The 27,972-nt window shown below is 37.4% G+C and overlaps 1 protein-coding gene across 8 annotated transcripts in view; it reads left to right on the forward strand.

Moving 5' to 3' along the window:
• Positions 1-27,972, forward strand: part of pcdh19 (protocadherin 19) — a 78,732-nt gene that overhangs the window by 8,765 nt on the left and 41,995 nt on the right. The window lies entirely within an intron of this gene.

Here is a 27,972-nt window from a genome sequence, read left to right on the forward strand (position 1 = left end):
AGAGTAATCATTGCTTGAATCTGTATGTAGCCTGATTGGCTGCAGTGTTTTCTGCATGGCCGCTCTGCACGGCAAGCTGTCGGGCAGCTCGACGTACCGCATATTGCTGCGGCAGGGCATTAAATGTCTGACTTCAAAGGGTATTCAAGATGACAGGTGTATGCTGAGCAGTTGATCTTTAGTTTATAGATTTCTGTATGTATGAACTCTTCTACTGGATTATTTTGGATGCTGTTCTTAAACCACTTTTCTCATGGGGGGTCTGGAAATTTATACGTGTATGAGATAGAAAAAAAGCGCATCAGTCCATGTGCTTTTATGAGTTTTTGTGTCGTGCTTAGTCATATAAAAAGCCCTACCGCACACACTCATACACTCACACCCCCACCCACCCACACACACACACACACACACACACACCCACCCACACCTACATCTTCTTGAAATTGATGAGTCCAATCTCCGTTTGACATTCAGTGTGTAGAGAGCGGGTTGTGTTGGCTTGGGAGTGGGGGTCTTAAAACAAGAAACACGGGATAGATATTGATATATTGAGTTGATGATCCAGAGAGATCCAGGCACTATTGGACACTGAGGGGTCAATGAGACCTACTTACAGGCATGCTGATTTACTGGGCTTGTCCATGCTGCTCTGTGTTGTGTGTGAGCTGGAATAACACAGGTGGAAGGGATGAGAAAGTGTTATTTGGGTGTTGTCATGTGTGGCTCTATCGAGTGTTGCAGATCTTTTACTTTTTATCTTTTATATGTATTTTGGTCTGTATTATGGGATAGTTTAGACTGCGTCGGTGGCCGATTAGTTAAACAAAAAGGGGAGAATTTGCAGGTGTGTTATATTTGACTTTATTAAATCATGCAATAAGAGACTGTATCTGGTGTAGGAAGGAAATCTGACAATTATAGAGAGGCAAAGAATGTAAAAACTAAAGTGATAGACAGAACCAGGAACTAGGTTCTGTTCAATCAAAATGTAAATCTCTTGTCTCCTCTTTCTTTCATGTCAAAATGTTCAAAATATTTTCTAGTTAGGTGTCTAAGCCATTGCACATCAAATATTTCTCTTTCGATTATTAGTTTAATTATATTGGGTCAATGAGATTGAATCAATAAAAAGTGATTAAATCTCTCTTATGACATAAATGCATGTTTGTTTTGGTTCATTTTTTTTTGACATATTGATTGGCACAGAAAAAACAAAAAACAAAAAAAGAAATCTATTAGATCCCTGATCAAACACAGATATGTCTTGCTGGTAAATTTTGTGTACCAGAGGCATGAAACCAAATGTCTTTACAATCAAAGCAGGTAAAGTAGAAACACCCATCCCCAATCCCCCTCCAGACAGATCCACTGTCTGAACCTAAAAGTGTATTAAATGACCAACACAGAAGTACACAACTGTGACTGTGTTCTTTTTAGGTAATTGCCACTATTTCACAGCCAATACATATTTGATATGTTTTTAAGAAAACTGTCAAAGATTTCTCGCAAAGTGGTGCGTCTGTAGCTGAAATATCTGAATCTGCTTTAGAGTAAGGATTAGGGCTGCCGTTATTTGTTTCAGGCTAATGAAAGAGAGGAGAGGAAGACAAATAGGATGGGAGATTGATTTTGATGATTCATTATGCAAAGCTCAGAGTTGTCTTGATGGAGCTATGTGAGGGCAGATAGACAGATAAGGAGGATGAAGCTCACGTCTTAGTGCCAGGTGTCCACATTTTCTCATTTTCTAAGGGCCAGTTGATTGGCTTGATAGAGAAGGGAGCTGTTTAGCATGCAGCTTCCACCTCTCTCCTTCTTACACTTGATGTTGACAAACATCTCTTTGACTGAGTCTGTGCACATTTTATCTGGACTGAGAAAAGCCACCGTGTGTGTGTATGTGAGATCAGCAAAGCAGGGGAGAGTGGCAGCATGAGTGAGGCGTAGCCTCCAACAGAGTAACCCCACACAACACCAGTTGTCACTGTTTTCTCTCCTCCCCACTGTGACATTTGCTAGAGACAGAAGCCATCCAGTATGTACAGATGCGCCTCTTAAATAAAAAATGTGTTTGGGTTAATTACGATTCCATTTATAGAACAAACAAACAGCAGTGGAATGACTGATAATTGCTTTGTTGCAATAAATAACTGTGTGTTTGTGATAAGAGTGTATTCTTTGTCCCCTTAAAAATATATTTTTATCCTTCGGGCAACCTTAAAATCACACATCATTAATGAGATTTGTGTGATTTTAAGGTTTGTTTTCCCAGAGCAGTTCACATTTGAGACAGTCATTATTAGGGATGGACCACATTTATTGATTTTACCCAACTACAATTTTCCATGTAAAAATGTAAAAAGCTGAGGGTTACAAATCAACAAGTGTCAGAACTTTAGATCTACCTCAGAAATCAAAGTAAATGAAATATATATATATATATATATATATATATATATATATATATATATATATATATATATATATATATATATATATATATATATATATCACAGTGCTGTACATATTAAAATAAGTAACAATGATACAAATAAATAAATTGCTTTGATTCTTCTTGTTATTGCTGTTTTCTAATTAACCTAGTGGTATGCAACAACTAATCAGGACCATTGGCATTTCCCCAAAGTTACTTTTTGGGTTGAAAAAGTTTCAATACAACTTCCCTAAGCAATGGAAATCCCTTTAACTGAGGTTTCCAAAATGCTTGTCCAACTCCATGTCTGATCGCTGTCATGTTCCTGAGGTTTTGGGTGAAGGTTTTAACTTGTTGTCATGTTTTCAGCATTTCTTGCGTGCATTCTAACAGTTATGCAGTATACAGTTATGTTTGCCTTTCTGGCTTTGCTTTATCAAAGCATTTCTTTGGGCTCATTTTAGTTTATAATTTGCATTTACTTTCCTTCTTTATTCTGGTGTTCTTTGTAAAAGCTATACACATTTTAATGGTTTTCTCTGTCTGTCTGGCTCTACACTTCTGCCTGGTGCCTCCCTCTGCCTATGCTGCCTCCTTCCTTCTAAATGGTGCTTCAGTTTATCATTTCCTCTTCTCTTAATGTTGTATATGTACTCATTGGTTCTCTTAGGCCAGCTTTGCTTAGCTCCATTCCGTGTCTGCTCCGTCGTCTGTCACAGGATGTTATGTGCACCCACCCACACTGAATGCATGTAGGATCTGTTCAGGCATCCAGACTGCCTCTCCTCTTATTTGGAAATTTACTTGTTTGGATTTTATGCTTAAATATGTCTGGTATCCTGTTGTTATTATAAATAGAGCTTTTTGAAGTTTTTGTTCTAGGATTAGCTATGTCTTTATTTGATTTTTTTAGATGTTGCGTTTTCCACATGCTTACAGTTAATAATGGCCATTAAAACGAAAAATCATCCGGGTCAGTTTCTCTGGTTTTAAGTCCTCATAGCATGGTCAGTTGTATTTTTTTGAGAATGTAAGGCTACAGTTTTATTTATAATTTATGAATATCATTAAATAAGCGTTCTTCTCTGTTGTTTTACGTAGGCCAGTAAGAATCCTGCTTACTTCAGGGGAGCTTGAGTTGAGTTTTCCTCTTAAAGACAGGTAGAAACAGAAGACTTGACCAAAATAACAGTGACAGGTCTCCCTGAATACTTCATACCTGCAGTTACATTGTGTATTTTGCATTCCTCCATGTTACTATGTAAACCCATAGATACCTTCTTGAACACGAGTATCCTTTGTCTTTAAAGGTATCAGCTGTGAGACCTGCCTGTTGTAACACTAATATGGACACTCACGGGAGAATAAAGCGGTTTTTCATGGCTCAGTTAGAGTGAATTGCTTAGTGTTGGAGACAAATATACAGTAAAGGAAGGGTCTTTGGCTAGAATGTGTTTTTGAATTCGTAATGAGTTATAAGGCTTCTCACACCTGTGAGCCCTGATAATGAACAGGGATGAAAAACAAATGATCTTAATATATCAATTAGCATGATTCAGATAGGAAAATTATTATTTTTCCTTTAGAGGGATGATAAATCAATCTAAAAAAATTGGCAAGTGAATTTTAATAAAGGAGGTTGATCGCCTGGCTTGTTGTGAGATATTTAGTATTCAGCTGAGACTGAGTCCCAGGAGTAAAAGTTACATGATAACTGAAGCATTCTTGCTCCAGATGCTCACTGTGCTGCTCTTTTTGTTATGGTCTAATGAGTTTGATGATTTTAAGGGGTTTTAATGTCAGATGGATATCAGTGATGTTTCTCGCCTAAACTAGCCAGATTCTGTTAGAAGAGAAAATAAAAAGTGAAACAAATATACTGAAATGGCTGCACTTTTCTTGTTTTTTTTTTTCATTCCTGTAAGTAAGGAAGATGTTTTGGTATTTACTTGGTATTTATGTGGGAGGAACAACAGGGAGTGGTTCCACTGAGGCAGCGTATCCCTCTCTGTTCCTTCACACCGGGACAATATGCACTCAAACGTGTCATATTGAGCATGCAAAATAGATGTCATGCTGTCAGTGCATGCTACACATCTGTTAGAGTGCCAATCTCCCCCTACACTCTCACTCATGAATACACATCCAGACATTATATTTCTTTTGTGCTGTCACATTTCTTCGAAATAGGGGCTGGGTCGTTAACATTTTACATGATTTTAAGAGGGTAACTATCAAATCTTAAAGAAACAAAAGAAAAGGTTTTATATTAATCAAACAATGCTTGAGTTGGGGGTGGATATTTACCTTCTCTTGTTAAGTACTGGTCTTAATCATGTTTGGATAGTTATGTTTCTTGCATAAAGCCGTCCCTTTGTTGTTTTATTTATAGCTGTTTTAGAGGGAATGCAGTACAAATCCTGACTTTGTTTTGTATTTAGTAAAAAGATTTGTTGTTTTATCCTTTCATTTCCTCTAATTTATAGTTTTGCGCTGAACCTTCACATTAAATCTAGATAAAATGCGTTGGTGCTCGTGATAATAAAATAGTACAGTGAAAAACATTGAAAAGGCATGAATACTGTATGCTCTTATCTCAGCGGCTCTTCACTTTTAAAACAGAAGGAAATTTATTAACATTGTGAATCTTTGGAGTAGTCAGAACAGTTTGTGAATTTGATTTATTCATCCCAGCTTCTATTTCATTTAATATTTGCTGTCTAATTCTTGCAAAAAGCTTTAGCTTTGTTTGTTTGTTGTCTTCAGCAAGCTGTGACTGACATAAAGTGGACGACATCACTGCTGGCTGAAAGTACTGGGGAAAAAAACACAGATAGCAGAGAAGCAGACATTGAAAGCAGACCGCCCTGTTTCTCTCATCTTGCCTCTTCTAGGAATGCTTTCAGAGATGTTTAGAATTCCTTTAAAAATGTATAAGTTTATCAACTTTATATATAAAAAATACAGAAGTATACTAACTCTCCAAAAAACTCATCCCTTAGCAGTTTGTCAGAGACTAATCATGACAGATATTTTGCAATAAAGGAAGTTCTACAGAAGTCCTTGATCTTTTATAGCGTGTTTTGAATATATATTTTACATTTTTGAAACCTCAGGAGGTGTATATTGCACTCTTTAAAGTCTCCTCCTTCTGGAAGCAGTTGGAAAATAATCTTTCATCTTCAGAAGCTTCATATGAGCGCTGATTTAGCAGCAGACGAACCTGTTAATTATTTAGAGAGGTCATTTGTAAGGCAGCGATTTTAGAAAACGCTCCGCTTTTCATGTGTCACTGTTTATAAGGCGAAATAAAGCTGTCTGTCAGAAGCAAATTAGCAGAGTGACAGTGATGGACCCAGCATCATCCTCTGCAGGCTCCTCCTCCTGCGTTTAAGGCACAGGATGGGTGTGGCTAAAGGTCATTGTGTGACATTACTCAACAAGATGGTTTTCAGCTCCCTGGCAAGCAGTGATGGTTTAACACTCGGTTAGATTTTTCTAGCCCTCACCCACAAACACCCCCATCACTTTATGTCATCCGCGATGTTGCAAAGGTACAACGAACTGACATAACAACCGCAGGCAGCCAGTCAGGAGCACCCAGGCCTGCTGGGTTGCCACCCTCTTGTTAGGATCAGAGCATTTCAGCCAGAAGAGCTTAACAGTCAAAACACATGAGTGACAGCGCCCTGACGTATGCATGTCATGGTGAGTGTCCTTAACTGCATATGACTCGTACAGATTGTACAAAGGGAGAGCACGGCAAGGAAAACGGCAAGACCTAGCAAATTGCAGGGAGAAAAACGTTGAAGTAGTGGAGCGGGTAGCGAGATCTATTTATAGAGCAGCAAAGATTTTTCTCAACCTGTGTTCCTGCTGCCTGAAATGTGTTATTTCTCTCTGTAAAATGCTGTGTTCGGATAAGGGGTAGATTATTTTCCACAAATTATGGCGACTTTTACAGAAACCAATCATGTCCTTTTCTGTTGTATGTGTGGGATGTTCATATATATATATAACAGATATATATATATTTATCTGTTCAGATAGATAGATAGATAGATAGATAGATAGATAGATAGATAGATAGATAGATAGATAGATAGATAGANAGATAGATAGATAGATAGATAGATAGATAGATAGATAGATAGATAGATAGATAGATAGATAGATAGATAGATAGATAGATAGATAGAACTTAGACCTCCAGTTGATTTAGGTTGAAGGCATTTCTTTAATTCTACAACATTTTTCATTTTCTCACTGGAAGTAATATAAGTGCTCTGATGTGGCCCAGCAAAGTATCTAGACTGGAATCTAATTGAGGAAGGGAGCTAAAGATTAGGATTATGGCAAGGAGTCATTTCCTACTCAAAGAGTTTTTCCATCAAAGATAAAACATTAATATACCAGTAGGAACATGCAAGAAGTTGGTTTGATTTTATATAAATATAACTGAAACATAATATAATTTATTTTGATACAACTTTTATTTTATATTAATATCTTCTTGGAGATTCCTCTGACAAGTTTGATGTTGTGTTGCCCTGTTGTCCTTATTAAGTCTGACCAGCTAGTCTTTGCTCCTTAAGATCCCCTTAGAATCTTTATTTAACATATTAGTCATATTGCGAAGTGTGTCGTAGGTCAGCCCAATTTTTTTTTTGTCCCATCTGGCAAGAGCATCTTCTTCCACCTGTTTCTGAGTCCCGTACATTGCTCCATGAATTGCTTAAAGAAAAATATGTGGTTTTACAACACGTGCTGCTTTAAACGTCTCCTAAACTTTATGCATGACACCTGGTCCTCATGATGCAGTGTGTTTTTTGATGTTTTATAGCAAATCACAGAGGCTATCACAGGACGGGAGGTTTTAAATTTTGGTTTAATCAAAGAGGCAAATTTTGTTTTCTTTGTCAAAATAAAACCCCTCAAAAATAAAAACAGGTATAGGTTTTTAACATAAGATATACATATCCAGCCTTGCTCTTTTGCTCTGAGAGTTTGGAAACCAGTGACAGAAAATATAAGATGTTTGAAATTCCTGCAACATAAAACATCCCAAGGCATGTTTTCAGAAAATCAACTTAAATCCACTTAACTTAAACCAACCCCCTCCTCTTAACTTGATATAAGAAACTAGTTTTTCAACAAAATTAGGAAAAAAAAAAAACACTTTAAATTACTTTTAAAAGCTCTATCAAAAAGGCAGAATTAGCTTTCTTGTAAACCCATTAGACATCAAATGAAGGGGGATTTTTACCCGGCCAAAAATAGAAACATAATGGTTGCAGCCTTCCAGCAATTTATGTTTGCAGGGTCTTTATTGGACGCAAATCTAAATGCAAGAAGGGGTGTAATGGCATTGGGCTTATAGGTTGATGGGTCCACCCGCAAATGAGAAAAGGCTAAATGGAGTGAAGGAAATGGACGTAGTGATGATGTTTATCGCTGGGGAAGGGGGACATCATTACGTACCTTGTTAAGCCCTGCAAGCAATGCTGCGTGGATGTAATTACCCATTTAAATTAGTTTCTCACAGAGTTGTTTTTTTTTTCTTCCTCAAATTAAAATCTTAGACTCAAACACACAGCATTTGCTGGTCTTTAGTTGAGATCCCTTAGTGTTTAAGTCCCAACAGTGAGGAGGGGAAATGCATCATCAAGAGATTTATCGAGGTATGCTGAAGTGCTCATATGCAGCCTCTCAATCGTGGCAAAATGTGTAAAAGATGTGCACTTCAGCAGTATGCCACCACGCTAAGGTGGGTTTAAACTGTTTTTTTTTTTCTGTTTCGTAGAGACACCCTTGACAATTTAGGACTTTAGGACAATAAACAAGAAACATACTCCCATCTTTCATTCATGCAAATGCTGCTGCCTGATGTGGAAAGGCCTGTATTTACATTAATGGAGCATAGAAAAGGTCAGCTTATACATATAGATACACAAACTTCAAGTTATACCCTAGAAGAGAATCTCATTTCAATGTGAGCTCAGAGCACATGCTGCAGCTTTTTTCTTTGCTCTTAGAAGCTTGTAAATGTTAGCTGTAATAAAACAAGACAAAACACGGACACTTTTTCATATATATTATGAATGTGTGTTGGAGCAAGACATTTCCATACAAGTGTTTACAGAGAGATTTGTTTCCCTTTTTTGTCCTGTAACGAAATATCCAAAATTGAAAAAAAAAAAAGTAAATAAACAAATAGAGTAGAAAGTAATTAAAGTTAACTTTTAATAGCAATTACATTTGCACAAAACCAATTTTCTCCAAATGTGGAAGGAGAAAAGGTATTAATTAGAATCCATGGATACCAGAACTCTAATTGTGTTTCTGTGTCCTGTCTTCGTTATAAGACTTGCAGCCACGTTATTGTTGGGAGATTTCCCAGGGCTTTGTCCCGAGGGCCACTGCTCTGCCTCTTTGAATGGCAGGGGAACGGGGGAGGGAAGCAGTTTAACTTAACAATACTCGCTGTGAACAGAAACTTTTTTTTCTCTGCTCTGACACCGCAGAGGAGTGACCTTTCCAAGTGTCCTTTTTTTTTTTGCCTTGCTTAAAGCAACACAGGCGCATGTTCGTTAGCATTTCTCCCATCAGATTAAATGTCAGCTTCTGAATGCATAATTGCAGCATAGCAGGAAGAAAAATTTAAAATGAGCCCAAGTTCCTGGTGAATCCAGATCTCAGGTATTCATGGACAACTTTTAGCTGTTTTAAATATGCACTAAACAGTAAAATCTAAAAAAAAAACATAGATGAAAGATTATTTGCAACTAAATTAAAAGAAAAATGATTCATAGGTCATCTTATACTTTTATTTTATAATCAAAACACAAGTCTGAAGGGCAAAATAACGCTACATTGCAACATATACATTACCTATATTCCAGGACCGGAATAGTGAGTAGAGAAATGTGTTTTGTAGATTACAGATGTTAGTTCTTGTAATTTTTCTGTAATGTCCCTATCATTTTTTCATTTTATTCATCTGTTCTGCATTTAACTTTAAAAATTTCCTAAATTGGGAAAATCTCCATTTCTTAAAAAATATATATATATAATCTTTTGTTTACTCCACACATATGTATTAATGCATGTTTTATTTTTAACTCCTTAAATTCATTTTAGGGATTGAAATATGAATTCTGATCAAAATAAGCTTTTTGCCAAAATAACATAACAGGTAAAAATGTAACATACATAAAATGACATACTGCTAATTGTGTTCCATATGCAAGACAATTAGGTGAATCTTCTTGATGCTTTAGTTGGTAAGACATTGAAATTGAACAGTAATTTGTCCTCTGCAGGTATAATACTACACAGTGCAAAGTTATTTTTTCCTATTTATTAACTCCATCTAAACCTAAGAACTCCCACCTACTTTGATCTGCAATGTGCATAGTTCTGGAAAAGCCCAGTCAGTATATCTCTGGTACATTTGGGAACAAAATATGAGATCTGGAAGAAAACAGGAAGCCGTGTCAGCCAGGAAAGCTCGGATGGTGCATTTCTACTAATATTTGGTTTTTACAAAGTTCCATACATTTTTTTATTGAGGTATGTTAATTTAGGATATTTTTCAGATTAATCAATTAATCAAAAAAAAAAAATAATAATAATACATCACTCTATTAAATAAAATAAATAACAAAACGATAACATGTCCTTGTAGCTAATATTTCCGAAGTTAAGCCACCTGTCAATCCTCAAGGCTTACTATCAACTAACAAATGATCGATCTCTATATGTCCTGAAATGAACTGGCCCTCCTGTGCAGGAGTGCACTTCGACAAAATTATTAGGATCTTGCATCAGGAAGGCTTGGGGATATGAGAATAAAAGTCTAAATTTTGTTAAAGGAGAACATGCAATTCAGAGACACTTCACCTGATGTATTTAGAGGATGGAACACAGTTAAATCTATTTACAAAACCCAAAAGGAGTCTTGGAAAATGTAAAAGATGGAAAAAAAGCCTGCTGCCGACTGCATGAGCAGCTTTACATAACACTTAGAAACTGGAGGTGCTGGTCATTTGTCTGTAGGACGAACAAATAGTTCTTCTGTTTTGGTTATAAGAATATTGTTTGCTTATGTTTAGCTTGAAAAAAAGCTTGCATTGCACTTATTTACCAACGTGTGTGGTAACATGCTGGCATGTGCTTTAAAGAATGATACACACTCTGACTATGTCATAAAAACAATGGGGGGTTGGGGGGGTGGGTGATGGGGACGACGGGGGGTTGTAGATGGTGGCCAGGATTGGTCATGGTCCTCCTTTGGACAACATTCACAAGTAGTTTCCCTCTAAAACAGAATGGCACCTTTTGCCTTTTAACTTTTCATAAATTCACAGTAAATTTATAAACAACGAAAATATAGTAAATTACTCACATCAATATATTTACATTCATGATGATAAACATAATTCATGCTCTTTTCAGAACTAGTTTATGTGTTTTAACGGGTTGTCAAGTTATCTAGGAGTCTTCAATGCAATGTAACTAAAGATAAATAACTAAATCAATTTAGGTTATGTTTTAATATTAATATTATGCAGAACGGTTATTTATAAAATTACTGTGAAGTTTGTTTTTTTCCAGAAATATTCTGAAGAAATAAAAAAAAAGAAAATATGTAAATATGTATACTTGACCACATCTTTAATTCAGGCATCATAGATGAGTAAATACATGTGCCTAATTATTAACAAAGGATTTAGGACAATTTGCTTTGTCTTAATTTGGAAAATATATATGTTGGACATAGTTTTTTTTGTGCTGGAATATAGTAGATTAAACCTGAGGTTGTGGCACCTATCACTTTTTGCCACCCCTCAGTGCACATTGCTCCCTGCCTGGTCACCCCTGTAAAAATGTTCTGGTTATTTCACTGGTCCCCACTGACGGAATAATGCACTTCCAACAGAGGATGGTAGCAGTAGAATATATTGCTCCGGTCTTGCCATCCATGAGACTGAACATATTTTGTCTTCTTCGTGGTGGCGGTGGTTGGGTATTCCAGGGAGAGACAAAAGAATTATCTGTTTGTCACATGTCTACCTTTTTAAGGAATTTAAAGAGGGTAGAAGAGACAAAAGAGAGCAAACATCATTGTGTTGCTCTCACATTTGCTGCATTATACCTTTGTTGTGTTCTCTCCAGTGTCGCAGCCATCTCTCCTGTATTTTCTCTCCTTTCACAGGAACAAATTCATACAGTTCCTTTGTTTCTTGACATAAACCTGGATTTGCATTAGGGAGTGCATGTATGGCTGTTTGATGAGCGCAGAGGCTTTTGGCAGGCCGGCCGTTGTAGCTGCAGTATCAGGCGCCTCAGAGGCATGCAGCAGTAAGGCTTGAGGAGCAGCAGGGTAGCGTAATTGCGCATTGTTCATCCACAGAACTGAGGCAGAGCATGTAATGAGCTGTAGCATTTTCACCCAGGCTGCCTAATGGACTATGACCGAGTGTAGGCCTCTCAGAGCCCCTTCGCTCCCTCTGCCCTGTGTGGCCAGTGTCTAAGGTCTTTGCTTTCTTTTCACCCATTTTCCCATTCTTTTCTGGCTCGATCAGCATGAGCCATTCCTTCACCCCTGTTATCCTGCTCCTTTATCTCTGCCCCGTCTCCATTGTCCCTCCTGTCTCGGGAGATGGTGGGACCCCTAATGTGTTTAGTGTGTGGCTCCTTTTCTCATTCATGATGTCTGCAAACCTCTCAGTGTTAAGTCTGATTCAGCCTGACATAAATCAGAATAGCTCCTTGATGGAGCCCCGAATGCAGCGTGATTACATTAAAAACCCAAACACTGAATACAAATAAAAGTTCGGGGGAGAATTTGCTGATGTTAGTTTTAGGGGATTTGTTGCTGGAACTCGCTCATTTTTCCATCAAAGGCTGCTTTGCATTTTGATTATCTAGTTTTCCTGAAAGCAATTCAGGTGGGTCTGATTCACTCAGGTTTGTTTTCTTGGGATTAGGGCTTTTACAAAGTGCCGAGGCGTATTATTTACACCCATATCTAGTTTCCACAGAGGCGCGGAACCAATTCTTTGCTTAAGTAATACTGGGTCGAGTTGCAAAGACAAGAATGTGGGCTAGGCAATAGATTGCATATACTCCAAAGTAGGTGTAGAAGTAGAAAACACTACAAATGATATTAGTGGCGATTGCCCTGTGGGTGAATTGATAACAACCATAGTCTTTGTTTTCTTTGTGATCACAAAACAATTTGGAGAATTGAGCTTTCTAAGAGACATATTACTTCTTAACTTTTGACTCGGGTCTGTGTTTTACATACAAACACACACAGGCAGCCAAATAAACAAATTAACAACATTTAAACTTTTGATGTGCTTAACCGTGTATAGAGGGCACCTTATTCCCTGGAAACCTCCTCAATTTGAGATTAGCTGAATCCATTTCAGCTGATGGAATGATGGAAGCTGAACGGTTAGAGCAATAGCATGTCTATACGTGTTACAGAGGGGATTTCTTATAATGTCTCTGCTCTAATAAGGTAGGCTGACTACCATAGCTCTGCACCAAGGTCGCTAAGGAGCTGAGTTCATGATGCTTTCATCTTGTTCAGGGGCATCAAAGAAGAGTGTAATGTTTCAACATGCATAATGCATACACATAGATATATTCGTGCAAACACAAAGAGCGGTAAGGGTTCTTCAATGAATGGCACCCTGGGGAAGCCCTTTCTTCCCTATAACCTTACAACCCCCTTAAACCCCCCTAACCCGGAATACAACAAACACACCCACAAACAGACCCAGACACATAGCCTTTATAAAGGCCATTCTATAAAAACAGTTATAATTTTAGAACTGATCAAATCATCATCATTCTCTATACTTTTGCTAGTTTCCCCAGAACAATATTCTTTTACCACTATGTTGTTTTTTTTAAATATAGATAGGTAGTTCAATGTGATATGCATGTTCAGTTTTTAGGATTAGCATTCATGCTAAAATGTTTCACTTTGGCCACATTTAAGCAGAGCACCTACCCCTACATATTTGCTATGCTACCTACGTATGTGGTAAATGCTAAATTGGAATTTCTCTGCCTTATATTAAAAACAGAAAACTCTCTTTTTTCCACTATTTTAAAAGTATATACCATGTGCCTCTTAATAGCCTCTTTGATTAAAGCTTTTCTGGCCCAACCTACAGTTTAGGTTTGCACTTGTGCTATACTCCTTTCATTTCTGGATGATGTTTGAACTTTACTTTGACTTTACTTTCACTATTTGGGAAGTTTAATGCACTACTTTGAGTCTTCCAAAGAGTAAAACAGCCATGCAGTTTATTACAGAAAATCCAAATCATGCCTTATAATAATAGTTATTAGCCCCAGGGGTTAAAAACAGCCAGACTTTCACATAATTATAACCATTTCATTTTAATCTGGGAAGAAAAGAACTAACAAAAATCTTATTCATGGAGCAAGTAATACATTTAATTTTATTACAATTTGAGACTTCGCACCAAGCCCCAAACTATGCCACCCTGGGTGAAAAGTCATATTTCCTATACGAAAAATCCCACAAACAAAGGAAGATATTTAAGGACTAACTGTCCTTTGGTTTGTTTGTTAAGTTTGAAAAAAGGGGATTCATTATTAAATTTTTTTTTCTGATCCTCTTTAGCTGCTTTTAACTGAAAACACTTGATATGAAATTGGGATCAATCCTCTTTTCCCCAAAATGTCAAACAGTTCTTTTATTTTTTAAGTACATATTTTGCTCCCTTTACATATTAGTTCCAGTTAGAGATAATCCTTTTCTAGCTCTTTTTATTCTGTTCAAATGTTAATGTATAGGCTCCCTGTTTTTCTTTGTGGTTGATAGGACAGCCGGCAAAATACCAGTGGTGGTGGGGGTGTAGCGTACTGACTTTTCATTTGTTCACTACACAGTAATGATTATTTTGGCCTCTAAGCCCCAGATTTGGCCTTGTTTTGCGATGGGAAGCAGCATCAGCGGGGACAGAGCAGCCTTGCCCTCTCTGAGAAGCTTGTCTCTGGCTAAGCCGGTTGGCAATGAGAGTCAGGTACAAAACATGGAGGACGCCCAAGTAACGTCACAGCAGGTCAGCTTGAGAGTGACAGGTTAGAGCAAAATGGTGTACATGTGTGGATGGATCTGGTTTTAGCTACAGTTCCTTAGTGAAATCATGTGGCAGCTGAGTGTGAAGACATTCTAATTATAGACCTTCATCGTTCGGCTCATAAGTAGGGCTGGTAACAAGCCAGTTGCCAGCTTGCATGAGCAACTGCAGAAAGCTGACTTTTGGTTTAATTTGGAGGACTAGCTATAATCCAGACTAAATCCCCTAAAGATGAAGCCCACCCCTCCTCCCACCGCAGTTGGATTATGGGAGTGTCTTTAAAAGGATAAGGACATGCTTATCACTGTTTCCCCTAGCACTTTTCTGGGTCCTAAGATGTGGGGGTGGACGGGCCATCATAACCCAATGGTACCAGAGTGGTAATGAGTCAGAGAGATTAGGCGTCTGACAACTGTGGCTCAATGATAATCACAGTTTATAGTTTTTAAATTCTAACAGTCATAGAGACATATGGATGGTAGCATATGCCTCAGCTCCCATCCAGTGAATTTTATCAGCAGGCTTCATCTTAATGAACAAAAGCACATAAATTAGATGTTTGACAGCTTGTAGTGGGTTGGGTACATGTAAGATTTCCTCATTTTCACACCTGAATTTGAAAGCTGCATGTCGGGAAAAGGGAATACAGCTATAGTACCACAAAAAAACCTCTTTAACTAGACAAAAACCATAGCCACAACAATCCTTAAACAAGTATCACACTTATAATTTTACTAAGGTAAAGTCTGCTAAAACTAAAAATATTCCTACTGATGAATTCTTATAACTAGGGAAATAAGCAACAGAATAAGCCAAAGTCAAGAGCAAAACTCACAGCTTGTCCAGGGCCTCCATGGCAGTAGGGGGCCATCCAGTCTGTCCAAGCTGTTACAGTCATTCATGTCGTTTTTGTCTTTTACTCCAAAATTTTTTTATCTAAATCTTTCTCAGTAAACACCATGGGATTTAATTTTAATATAATATTAAAACATGAATTTTAAAATTATGTTTTACATTAGATTTTTTACGTAATTTTTCTGTTACTTTTTTTTTTTTTGAACTATAAGGGGAAATCTGCATCTCCATCTAACAAACTTTTTTCTTGCTCGATTTAGTAAAACATAATCATGCACAAAGTACAGTTGTTTTATTTTCTTTTGATTTTGTTTGTAGCACTTGCACTGGAAAAAAAATCGAAATCTAGATAAGTCATTTTTTTCTCAAAATAAGTGTTTTTGTTCTTGGATCTAGGAGGTAAGAGACATTTTGGCAATGGAACAAGACAATTGCATTGTCTTATTTCGAGTGCATATTATCTAATTATCTTATTTTAAGAGTAAAAACACTCATTCCATTGGCAAATCATCTTATTTACCTACTCAAATTAAGACTTAATACACATATTTTGAAAAATCTTTACTTATTTCTATATCATTTTTCCAGTAAATAGAAAGGCTACAAGTTGCACAGTGATTTAGTGTTATTATTAAGTATTATTTAGATCATTATCATTTTATCCATATGTCTTCAAACCTCATCTAGTAAACAAGTTTACCATTATCTTCTGAAAGAAATCAGTCTTCTCTATCATTGGATAAAAGTTGAGCTCTTGTAAAAGATGCTTATTGGCATCGTTTAACCCCCATACAAGCTAGAACTCCAACATTAAACAAAACTATTTTTATTATATTTACCAAGGCATTGTTAATGGGTTTTTTTAAATATATATATATATATATTTTTTTCCTTACATAAATGTTTTTTCTAACGAAATGTTTTGTGGCACCCCAAGCACATGTAGGAATCTTCTGGTTCCCATGGCAGGATCTTACTCCAAGAATTCTGGCACATATTCATCCTGAAAACTTGCTCATTTTACACTTTTGTTTTTGCCAAATGGATGATATGTTATTTGAGACTTCATGTTTTTTTTCTTTTTTTTCTCGAGACCGGTTGTAACCCTTATTGCAAAGATAAATTGAAATGGCAATTCATGACAAGATCTGTCCTTTTTATAGCAGTCAGAATTTTGTTCACAAATGCAAAAGTATCCAAATTGTGCTGAGGTGGAGTACAATCAGCTGGCAAGCAATGAGCTGTCAAACAGCTTATTTGGAAAACATCTCAGTTTGTATCTCTCTGTGCTAAAGAAGTGTTGTTAAGAGTGCTGGGAGTTCTGACGCTGCAGAGACCGATCGAGCCCACATATGTGTTGTTTGATATGCTATATTTAAGTGTGAGGTTGTTACTTATCTCATTGGGGCGTGATGGTGGAGAGATGAGGGAGCAGAGTGAACTCCTGGTGGACTCCAGGCTGCGAACCCTGAGCTCCCTGCTCAGGAGCAATCTGGGAGTTGCAAAGAGAGAAAGCGAGAGTGAAGCCACATGGGGGAAGCATAGAAATAGAAGCACCCCAGTGTGTTCCCTTGTTTACTTTCATGTCAACATTTTTGACTCTGCTCATTAACCTGTGCACCTGGGTGGATCAGAGCATCTACTGCTTTCTGTCCCCTCCCCTTCCTCCCTACCTCCCTGTCTTTCAAAATTAATTGCAAAGACAAAAAGGTATCTATAAATGCTTCTAAATCAGGCTAACAGATGCAACATTCAGGGAAGGGTGCTGGTGGGGGGGGAGGGCAGCTATTGCACCTCAAAAGCTGCGAATCGATTTTAGCTGATACCAGTTAACACATAAACCCTGTAGCACTTTCCTCAAATCTAATCACGGATCCATTTAAACTGTGTTAGCTGGGAGTCTGCTTGCCGCTGAGATGGGTTCTCACTTTCTAATATTTTTGAGAGCATTGGTTAAAAAAAATGAGGTGAGTGCAGCAGGGGTAAAGCGGCAGCTCTCAATAGGAAGGGGCTGTTCATCTGAGCTCCACACCATCTCCTCCCATTACCCATGCAGCCTGCATCCTCTCTAAATTGTTTTGCATGACCTTTGCTACAGTAGCTCTAATTATTAGCATCACACAGGCCCTGTAAGGCCCACAGCTAATTATACCGGATTTATCTGAAGGGACGTCAGTGCCATTCTTCATAGGCATGTCTTGGCTAACGTCAGTCCGGGTGATCTAAACCAGGAATAAGGTTAATTTGGATAATACAGTAATTGTAATTAGAGTCACAATAATTACAAGCGTACTTTAATAGCAAGGACGACAAGTCCATTAGTAAAAGGGATCCTAATGAACTTGTTGCACATACACAGTACCTTATGTAATTGAGAAGAATGGTATTGCCAAAAAACACTGAGGTTGAGCAATCCTGCAAAATGTGCACAATGGCCTTATTATGAAGCCAGATTGCTTCTGTTTCCTCCCTATTTTCATAATCAGTGTCTGACATCAGCAATTGAAGCATGATGAAAGGCATTGAAGGATTTTTCGTTATTGTAGGTGCAAGAACCTTTGTAGTTGCATCTCTTAAAGAGTTGCAACTAAGGCCGATATTTTTCAAAGCTGCAACATTAATGAAGAGGGGCAGTTGAAGTCGTCTTTTGGCTGGCAGGCAACTCGTGTAATGAGCCTAAGAGGCTTCCAATTATTCCACTTGCGATCAAAACACAGTCAGAGATTACTTCTCTTGCCTCTTTTTTTCTTCTTTTTCTTTTGACATTTTACAGACTAACATCTTTTGATAAGGGCTGGAGGGGAACACCACTGCTGGTGCACGCCCGATGGTCTTGAACAGACCCTAGAAGCACAGACATTCTGGATGTTAAAAGGAAATTTTTTTTATTATTATTATTTTTTTTTTTCTTTTAGTAATAGTATTTTGACCGAGAAATCGGTCATGGTGGAGCTTAATACAGAACAATTCTGAAAAATCTCTCATAGGCTTCAATAAGCCTAAAAATAGAGCGGAATTCCACCTTCCAGAAGGATAATGACTTTAGAAACAGCAAAAGAAGCAAAGGGCAGGAATTGTTAAGATAAAGGCTTGTTAATGTGTCAGAATAACTGAGCGAAGTCCAGTACAATATCCCACACATAATTTGTGGCAGAATCTGTGCAATCTATCCAATCTGAACTACTGTAAACATTTTGGCAGAAGAAAAGGTAACTTTTATCTCATTTTAAAATGAGTTTGCCCTGAAACTTTATAATAACTAAAAAGCAATCATTGGTTGAGGTTAAGTATATGCTTATATATGTATTAAGTGAAATATCAATTTAATTTGTGGATCTATTGTGGTCCTAAATTTTAAATGATAATGAATTTTAAAAGCTCCTAACAGCTTTATATTTTACTTGCTGGAAATTATAGAGTCAGAGAGGATGAGTGCTGCTACAGACTTAATGGTTGATCGCAACCATATTTTCCACAAAGTGACTATAACTTGTGTAGAGGAATGTTGACTTCCTACTTACTCACTTCAGTTGTTTTGTGCTTCTTGCCAGTGTAAATTATTTTATTAAAAAAACTAAATGAAGGTGAAATAATTAGATTATTTACACTATTTGAGCAGCAATCTTTGTATATAAAAAAATGTGAAAGCACATTAAAAGACCTGGTGTGACTAAAAAGATTTCTCTATTATTGGACGTTAAACTGTATCAGACTTAAATGATGAGAGAAAACAGAAAACAAATAACATTTTGGAGCAAAGCACTGAGAGGAAGAGAACTCCAGCAATCTGCATCTGCACAGATAAACATCCACCCCTAAGATATGTTCTTAGTAGATAACAGCTTAGTATGAGTGTTTGCAGCACACGAGCAGACTAATACACAAAGCATGGCTTTGATAAGCACCAGAAATTACTACATGTTGTTTACGGAGGCAGAACAAAAGGATTCCGGGTTTTTATTTCAAGAAAACAAGCCGTGGATAGGTGGATGCAGGATCTAAAACGCATGTCAATTGGATGGATTTGACTCTATAATATACTCATAATTAGGCAGAAACAGGATATCAACTGATGTGTTTGTTTATGTGTTAGTAAGAAGTAATGTGGACAGGATTTCAGAATGCGGTGCCTAGCTTTCCCCTGTGGATTCACTGCAGGGGTGCGAGGTAGTGCTCTGCCGTCTGTTGCTGTTTTCTGTAACCCTATGTATCCCCCACAGTGAAAAACGGTGTTTGCCCTCAAAGACAACCCTGATATAAATTAAATTAAATGAAGTCTGTGCAGATAATCCCTGTGTGTTTCAACTGACTAATGCTCCCCACCCTCCCTCACGAACAAGTGCATCTGGACCCCTATCCGCTGGCCGAGTTCTCAAGCTGCTAGACTCCCAGTCCCTGTTGGAGGCAGCAGCCGGCTCCCACTCAGACTTGTAGCCCCGCTGAGACTTTATGTTTGTGTTTGTGAATGAGGGTTTTAGTGTAAATTTTTTGCTGTTCTCAATCACAGAGCCTCTCTTTCTCTTATGTGTTTGTCTATGAGAAAACGAATTTCATTGAAAAAATAAATCTTTTTTCTCTATGTGTGATTTTGCATGTCAAGGTATTTGTTTTATGGCCTGTTTGTTTTGAGTTTTTTTTTTTTTTTGCACTAAATCAAAGATGTTTAGATCTCTCAGCAGAAACAAGACTCAGCTGAATCAAAAAGCATCATCTGTCATTTTGTTCAAACTGTGCCCTTAATGCAGTCTGTCACAATTCTGCTAATAAGCTGGATTTACAACTGTAGTAGAGATAGTGCTGCTAATACTCTTCTGCCAATCCCATCACTGACAGCTGCCTAAAAGGACCATCCTAAATATCAGAACAAGATGTGCTTGAATATGAAGCAAAAACAAACACGATCAGAAAGATAGAAGGTACCTTATCAAGAAGTGAAGTATGAATATTAATGGAGAAGACAAGTGTCTTGAAAAGTCTTCACATCCCTCAAATTTTAAATCTTTATTTGAAAGACTGAAATGGGGTTTTCACAGCCAGTTTTGCACATCATTTGCAAATGGTTAAGAATGTTTTCCCACCTGAGCTGCTGAGCTCTACAGCTCAAGAGTTCGTTTCCTCTCTGATTTCCTCTAACAAACCTCTGAACACTTTACATTGTTTATACTGTGACAAAAACCCTCTGTCACTTTTTATTAGCCAGTAAGGTCTTTTTTATGAGTTTTAGTGAAAATGGACGAAATATTAATGCAAATGTTGGAAACATTCTCCCTCACAATCTCAGCTGTTTTTATTGATTTATCAATTAAATGCAAATAAATACAATTTTAGCTTTTAGATTTAATGCAAACACACTCGGACTATTTTGTTGGTCAGTCGTTTCCATAAACATTTTGTTCAGGGGTAACCAGGGCAGGCAATTGATTCGAAGATTGTGTGTATGTGTGTTGTCACGGATTGGGCTTTTATGTGTGAAGGCTATCCAAGCACCTGCAGACATGCCCTTTGAAAAGCTCCATCACCCCCCATCTAGCTACATGCAGTGTAAACATGGTTTGTTTGAGCGAGTGGCCTGGAGTTGCTAGATTAATGAGCGCTGATGAAGTTCCACTCGTATCCTAGGTGCTGCCTCCCTGTTTGCTGGAGTGGCTGTGATGTGGTAGTGTGTCTGGAGGCGGTGACTCATTCCCTTTGCCCAGTGTCAGATTAAGGCATGTCAATAAACAGACCCACTCAATCCATCTCCCAGTGACTGCATCCGCTCACAGAGCCTCCCAGTCTGTAATGAGCTGCTGCAAATCTCCATCAAACTAAAATGTCTGGAAAGATGCCTTGTCACAGCCAGCAAGAGAAAGAAAAGACAGAGAGGGAGGGCAGGGGAGACAGGGAGACTACAGCTGCACCGATGTGAGTGGCAGCCACCTTTAAGGAGCCGAGAGAAATTCCTGCACTCCTTCTTCCACGCTGCAGAACAAGTGGCGACTGCCTTGGCTCATCGAGCTGGAGAATTCTGATTTCTATTGTTCTTGCTAAGATTATTCAAATTGTATTCTTTGCTTACTGATTTTGAAAATACATGAAAGCAATGCTGTTTATTTAGTCACTGTTCTTGAGTAAGCATTTAAGGGAAATGTGTTTACATAATCAGCAGAGTTTCTGAGTGTTTATTTTTAAGGACCAGCCCAGGGGAGGCGAGAGAAACCGTTGGGAATATCTTCTGCTCTAATTTAACATCCCCTTCAACACTGTCTGATGTAGGCAGCAACTCAAAAGAGAAAATGCTATCTAGTGATTCTCCTAGAAAAAGAAGACATTAAATGACTGCTAAGAATATGTTTGTAAGGCCTATTCCCAGGAGGGGAACGGAAACCACAAAATCTACCTGGATTAGACAGTCTCTTTAGTGTTTCCAAAGTCTGTTCAGAAAAATAACCACCTACCTCTCATGTGGCGCCATATATGCACATTAACGGATTTTAGGATGAGAGGAGTGTGCAAACTTTTTAGTCTGACATCCAAATTAAAGAAAATCCCTCAAGACTTGCCTGGAGGGGAAGTTCCGCGCTATTTGAGTTTGATTGGGCTCCCCAGGCTTTTAGAAATCTAAGCCGATTTCTTTTAGGAAACAGCAAAGATAGTCATTTTCTTCCCTTCCTGATTTTCTCTTTGATAAACCCTGAATTATAATGATACGAAGGTGAAAAAGTTTTCTTTGTTCTGGAGCCCATGCAGACCTGAGCGCTGAACAGGTGTTAAGTGAAACTCTATCCTCCCCGATTGAAGTGGTACACCCCTATTCAGTCTAATGGACACTGTAACTCGGTCTAAAGGGCTTAAAAGCACCAGCCTTGTGTCCACAAAAAGTCCAGCAGGGTGTAGATTACATGGAGTAAGTGGGGTTTTTAATCCACCTAAATGAGAACATGGACCCCAATAAAAAGGACAACAATATATGGGGGTTTAAAACCGTTTTCATGCATTTAAGGCATTGCTATAAATTTATATAAAATAATTTTGTGGAGGAATTCCATACCCTGTTGCAGACTAATACATTCGGATGCAATCAGTATTTTCTTAAGAGTTGTTAATTATACTTTCATATTTTTTTTTCCTTTTTTTTTTATACATTATCAGCTGTCACACTGAATCTTATCTTTCCATATTGTGCTGACAACTACATTTCCTTTAAGTTCTTAGAAATAAGTACGCTGCTTCTGATGTTTTCTTGTTCCGGATAGAGCATATTTATCAGGATCAAAGGTGTGGAAATCACAAAGTTCTGCTGAGTACATTTTATATATTATTTTAATAATTAAGATTAAGCTTAGACCAATTCATATAAACTGTTAATGCTGAATTCTCCAAAGTTGTCAAATTATTATTAATTATTAAGTGATTAAGTAATTTTCCTCAGGATGACTTTCACTTTAAAGCATTCACCCTCCCATTGCGACTGAAGCAGGTGACTAACAAACTGTGAGAGGAAGTTGTCATTGCTTGATATTTGATCTTCGTAGCAGTTGTGTTGATTCTGTCAATAGTGCATACATGTGATCTCTTTTTCAAGTAAGGGATGTGTTGCTCAAAATTGTAAACAAACGTGAGTTTTTTGGTTATCTAAGTAAATATCCTTTATTGTTGTATGTGTAGTAAAGCAATACACCATCAAAACAGATGGCATTTATTACTTATTTTTACCAGTTTAGCAAAGATTTTCTTTAAATAGTGAAGAACATTTTTTTTAATTAAGTGTTTTCAGACAATATCAGATCAAGTAAAGTGGAAAATACACCAGACTCGTTACAGCATCTAAATGCAGCTAAGAATCCTGCTCACATCCTATACATAGGTTAAACAGCTTTCTGTTCTGATCAATCAAGATTTACACTAGCAGCATAAACGCCATTATTGTGCATCTAGATTTGACATCAGGTGTCAAATTAATCAGCCGTTAATTTTGAGCTGAATTTAACTACACTAGCACAATTCAAAGCTGATCACTTCTACGTGGGTCTGGTCCTGAGAAGGATTCAGCCCCTGAATAAGGACACATTCATAGCTGGGGAGCGAATTTCACAGCGCCTGATGTAAACTTCCTCTTTGAAAAACACACACAAAAGTCAAGCATCATGAACCCAGTGCATTTAAGAGGTTAATGTATTGACCTTGTTTGTAGATAGTAAAATCTCCTTTTCCATGTTGATTAGGGTATTCAGATTGCTAGGATGAGAACGTATGGTTTGCTCCTTGACATTTTGTAGGTGACATCAGACTAGAAAGCATTATAAATGAATGGACTGGGTATGATTTTTTGAAAGCTATAAAAATGTATTTAAGATTAAAAGTTTTACTGAGTCACAAAGGCTTTCATGTTCTTTAAACAAAAAAGTTGACACACCCTGATTTGGGAATGTAGAATAATAAGCATCCTGGATGCCACCAACAGTTTGAAACATGTAGGGCCCAAGCGGTGATTCCCCTCTAAGATAGCAGCTCAAACTTTAAGCCTTCTCAGCGTCAGCCGTCTCCCTCGGAATGCAGACGTCTGCAAACGGCTGCTATTATTTAAAATCTTTTCATCATTCTGAGAGGGAGGGAAATAGCTTTGACGTTGAGAAGCTGATTAATAATGAATGCTGTTTCTATCAATGTATGTATAATTAATCACATCTCCTACTAACTGGACTTCTGTGGAGCCTGTGGTCCTGAGCGATGTGGAGACTGGTCTGCACTTTTTGTCTGGGCTCCAGAGTGAAAGGCAATAGAGTGATATGCAGTTTTGCGTGTGGGTGGTTGCACAGGTGGTGCAGAACAACAGCATAGTGTAACAGTGGCCGATTGTTTTTGGTCTGAATGGAAAAAAAATATTTCCTCTGTTTTCATGGGTGAATGTGTGAAAAATGAGGAGGAAATGCAAACAGGAAGTTGTCAATTTGTTTCAGGCTTCATTGTTTTGCAGAAAACCTGCGCGCTCACACAATGGTGAACATTGGTGTACTGGGAGACATGTGACCTCGTGACAGTTTTCAGTAGTTTTTTTTTCTTTCTAATCAGATCACAAAGACTGCATCGCAAGAAATGGAAAAGTGAGAAAATCTTTATAAAACATCTGAACAGAATCACTCACTTCCATGGTGTGATTGATTTCCCAATGAGCTGCTGGGTTCGGGGTGAACTTATGGATGATAAAGTGAAATGATGCAGAGAATGTGGCAGGTTATTCTTCATACATGTACCCCTCTGTCACAATTGATTGTGTATAATTTGAGTTTTCAGGAGAGCCAGTTGATATTAAATGGTAACAACTCTCTGTATTCATCATGCTGGGCCTCTTTTTGAAGGCAGAAATAGAATATGTAATCCCATCCACAGCCATAGCAGCGCCTCAGGCACTCTTTCACCCTTTTTACCACTGATCCTCCCTCTGGGGCTCTGCCCTCTCTAAAGGAGGAGGGAAATCTATAATCTAGCAGATGGCAGAGGTCTATGGGAAATCTTATAATCAAGTTGAAAGTGTTGATATTGGTCACTGAGGGGGAGAGAGCAAAAGGTATTTGATAGCTGAAGAGCATTCCTCCTCTCTCAGAAGGTGAGCATAAGTCCAAGCCCACTCCAAACAGGTGCACTCATTTTCTGCATCTTGTCTGTGGGTGTCACACTGACTGAATTGGAGCTGTTAAGAAGCAGACCTAGAGGCGGGGACGTCAGGCGCCAACACAGACTTTTGAGTCAGGATTGTTGATGTGCTGCTGTAATGATAAATAGAAAATAGATAGAATGTATGCAAAAACCCAGATGTGCAAAAAGCTCAAAGTAAAGCATTTTTTCAGTGTGTTGTATAAAAAGTTATCTGCAAACTATGCATTACAAACTATGTTGTATATATATTTCTCTTGTACTGCAAATATGCGTATATTAAGTAACAAAGAACTTCTTAAAATGCAACGATTATTGGTTTTTACATTCTAGAGGTCAGAAATTCATCATATCTTCAGCCTGTTAAAATGAGATTTAGTTCAAACACTTGCAATAAATTGTAATCTCTACCAAGATGAAAATAAACTAGTCACTCTATTAGGTACTGTGCTTTTATTTAATAATGAAGCAAATCTCAATGCCATAGGAAAGCAATATGATGGCATCAGCTTACTTCATATTTGAGCAAATAAGACAGAATAGCAATTCTGCTATTCTGTCAAAGAACGTACACCTAATGTTTAACACAGCTGTGAAGTGAAACAGATGACTCATTTTTTACAGCAATTTATATTTACATGCTGTCTGTTGATTCTAAAAGTCTAAAAGATTTAACCAAATGGGACGTAACAAAAAATTGAATTCTACACCCTTGATCTGAATAGAAATAGACCTTTCAGAACAGGAGCACATACTGCTGCCTCCATTCCTCCCTGTTAGAACCAAACAGAAAATGTTTGCCTATTCACCAGCATTCACAGAGAAATAAAAATGGAATGACAGTAGTTTAAAGGTCAGAGAGAGTTGGAATGATTGTATTGACAGATGAGAGAGAGGAGTGACTAAAGATTTTGACATTATATGAACTGGTGTCTTCATCTCAAAGTTCAACAGCAGTACCACCGTTAGATATTTTAAGTAATAATGTTCAGCATTACAGAGGTATGTGACTAAGATAAAAAGATTTAACAAAAAAATCATATCCTAATTGCTTAACAGTAAAAATACAGTTATACTTTTAGTAATTTTTTTTAAATCTATTTATAATTTTTAATTCGTTCTTTAAATTTAAACAAAAAAAACATAAAAAAATTCTACAATCCTAAAAGAAAGGGAGCAGAAGCAGCACACTAATCTTATGTTATTTGCCCCCTTTACCTAAAGCAAAACATTTACGAAGAACTTAGACTAGAAAAGCAAGAACACAATAAGCATCAAGATATACATCACAAGAAACTAGAGTTAATGAAATGATATATCTATCCTCCAAAATTGAAATACACCTCTTACTTTTGGTTTATTTATATTCTCAAAAATAAAATTTGACATGATTATTTATAATCAGGTTCATGAGTAATATATACCATCACTTGATCTTTTATTAGATCTTTTTTCAATGTTTATTATTAATGTATTTTTATGTGCTCTAAACATTGTTTGTAAAATGCTACAGTCTACTGATTCTTAAAATTTTAACAATTTTAAATGAAAACAAATAGTAGATTTGTTGCCTCTCTATAGTTTTATGTATTTATTATATTTAGGTCTCTTTTTTGTAAAATAAAAATTTATTGAATATGCTTTGCATGCATTTCCTGGAACTTCTAAACGATTAGTGTTATCCAAAATTTGATAAAGCTTTGTTATCAAGTGAATCCTTTACTTTGTGTAATATCAAATTTTTTTATATGGATAGTTTGATGTAATCTAAATCATATCCAAGGGTCGCACAGTCAGGCCTTTTCTGCTTTTCCAATTAAAATTTAGAGGATTAGATTTAGTAAGGCTGCTCAGTCATGCAGTGGGTAGCACTGCTGCCTTGCAGCAAGAATTTTCCGGGTTCGATTCCCAGACCAGGGTCTTTCTGCATGGAGTTTGCATGTTCTCCCTGAGCATGCGTGGGTTCTCTCCGGGTACTCCGGCTTCCTCCCACAGTCTAAAAACATGACTGTTAGGTTGATTGGCTTCTCTAAATTCTTCTTAGTTGTGAGTGTGTGCATGAATGGTTGTTTATCCTGTTTGTCTCTGTGTTGCCCTGCGATGGACTAGCGAGCTCTCCAGGGTCGACCCCGCCTCTCCTCCGTAGCCAGCTGGAGATAGGCACCAGCACCCCTCGCGACCCCGCTTGGGATAAAGCTACATCAATGTGCATGTTGTTGGTTATTGAGTTTATAGGCTAAACATTTTATTGATTTGTTTTTATTAATTTTATTAAAGGAAATCTTCCTTTTCTGGTTGATTTTTAAATGAATTGCTTTGCTTGACATTTACTTTTTTTTTGTAAAATGTTATTATCATACATAGAGTTAAGCAAAATGTACATTTAGGCTGCATTAGTATTAGCTTTTATACACATGTATTTTTGTCTGGTATGAAATCGTAAATTTATCATTTGACTGTGCCATGTATCCATTTTTATTGTTGCACTGGGATATCCATAACAAAGAGCATTATGTGTAGTATTTCCTCAGAGAAGGGTCTGACAAAACCTAGTCCTGCTTAAACACAATATGTAGCAGACAAATTTCATCTGACAGTCCTAATTTATTTGGTCCCGTCTGTTGTTTAAAGCCTGCATTTCTGTGTGGCAGTGAGAGCATTTTTTCCACAAGCAGCATGTCTGGATGGTCTTTGTCAGCTAAATTGATGACATTAAAGAGTTGCATCCATGGCAGACATGAGTGAATCAGTTGGCTTCCACATACTCTGTGTTGCTATCCCTTTATTCCCTCATCCCTCGATCTATTAAATTTATTTTATCTCAAATGTTAACCTAATGATTTATTGTTTGCTTTGTGTCAGGGTTAGAATTTTTCAAAATAGACACGTCAGTTCTTTTGTTTTTTGTTTTATTTT

This window comes from Cyprinodon variegatus, unplaced genomic scaffold (genome assembly GCF_000732505.1).
Source record: "Cyprinodon variegatus isolate N-32 unplaced genomic scaffold, C_variegatus-1.0 Scaffold19, whole genome shotgun sequence".
In the NCBI taxonomy this organism is placed as follows: domain Eukaryota; kingdom Metazoa; phylum Chordata; class Actinopteri; order Cyprinodontiformes; family Cyprinodontidae; genus Cyprinodon; species Cyprinodon variegatus.